Raw genomic sequence first — 1,752 nt, 5'->3', positions numbered from 1 at the left:
CTGATTTGGAGAAATCTTTCCCCTTTCCCCCTTACCCCCCCCCCCCAAACACGTTCTGCTTTTTCAGAACCTTACTAGAAAAGGATTTTCTTCTCCAACAGATTATTTGCCCCATGCATCAAATTTTTAAGAATACCTTCAGTCATTCACTTTTGTGTTGCCCAGGGAGGAATTTTCTAATCTTTTAATGAAGAGGCTGCAGGAATTTTTTTTTTCTAAAATGCTTTGGAAAGTTTCAGAACCTTTAAATGAAAAAACTGGACATATCTCACTCTTCTCAAGATATAACACTATAATAAGATTCTAGTTGAAGCTGAAAGTGTAGAAGAATTCTACCATCATATGTCCACTGGAGCCAGGCCTGATAGCAGGCAGTAGAAATAATATATACAGCAGCATAGTGTCTATGGAAAAAGCTACCCACTTGGCAGGCATTTGACAGAGACAATGCATTTAGAGAAAGCAAAAGTATCACCGGAAGAGTTGCTTATCAGTAGATGTGGGACTAGAACCCACATTTCCTGATTCTTTCTGACTAGTGTCCCCTATCATGATGTCATCTGACTAGTGTCCCCTGTCATCTTCCACCCTTTATAGCATGGAAATAACTGATAGCTTATGAAATAGGAATTAGAAGTTGTTGGTTTATTTTATTTTATTTCTGAGGGCAGAACAAAGGCTAATAGGTAGAAGTTGTAAGGAGGCAAATTTCAGCTTGATAAAAGGAAGAACTTCCTAACAATTTGATCTGTCTGAAAATGGAATATATTATTTTATAAATCCTAAGTTTCTATCATTGAAGGTATTCAAATAGAGACATGATGTAGAGACTAATTCATACATTGGATTTGATGATATCTAACAGTAACATTGACAATAACTACAACTTATATTTCTAGTGAAACATGAAGTTAATAGGTGATTCTGGGGGATAAGAAGGTCTACAGAGGAATTTACGAATGAAATCTGTCCTCACTTAGCACCAATATTTCCCAATTCTCAGTTCAATAATGGGTTAATTATATTCATTTACATTTTTTTCAAGTAGAAAACTGAAATATAAAAGATAACACTGAAATAGTCAAGGATAAATTGAAAGGTACAGCCACCCATAATACTTATTGATGCACATAGACATTTTGGGGGGGGGGGGTTTGTTTTTTAGGTTTTTGCAAGGCAAATGGGGTTAAGTGGCTTGCCCAAGGCTACACAGCTAGGTAATTATTAAGTGTCTGAGACTGTATTTGAACCCAGGTACTCCTGACTCCAAGGCCGGTGTTTTATCCACTACGCCACCTAGCTGCCCCCCACATAGACATTTTAATGACCAATTTATTATGTCTTTGGAGTATAGAACCCCACTACATAAAAACCAATGGGCTACAAGAAGCATTTTCAAAAACCTTACATAAAACAAGTCAGGTAGATATAATTGGAGTTTTTGCAGAAGGGGAAAAAGGGAAGGTAAAAATGTATATACCTCAAAGAACAGATAGAATAGAGGAAGATCTTTATCAGATAAAATAATAAACTGATCAGTAAACACCAGAACTAAAGTTGATAAAAGGAATTTTGCAAAGACACAGAGTGGGAATCAACAAGATAGCACTGGGGCTGTAACTGGTGTCTAAGTCTGAGTTTGCAGATTCTAGTTAGCTGACATGACACCTGTTATTGTGGTCATAAAGCCAATACAGACATTATTTTACCACAAGGACCTCAAATAATAGAGAGCTTTTGTACAGAAAAAAC

This window comes from Macrotis lagotis, chromosome X, assembly GCF_037893015.1.
Source record: "Macrotis lagotis isolate mMagLag1 chromosome X, bilby.v1.9.chrom.fasta, whole genome shotgun sequence".
In the NCBI taxonomy this organism is placed as follows: Eukaryota; Metazoa; Chordata; class Mammalia; order Peramelemorphia; family Peramelidae; genus Macrotis; species Macrotis lagotis.
The sequence above is the reverse complement of the archived record's forward strand: the minus strand, read 5'-3'. Positions refer to the sequence as shown.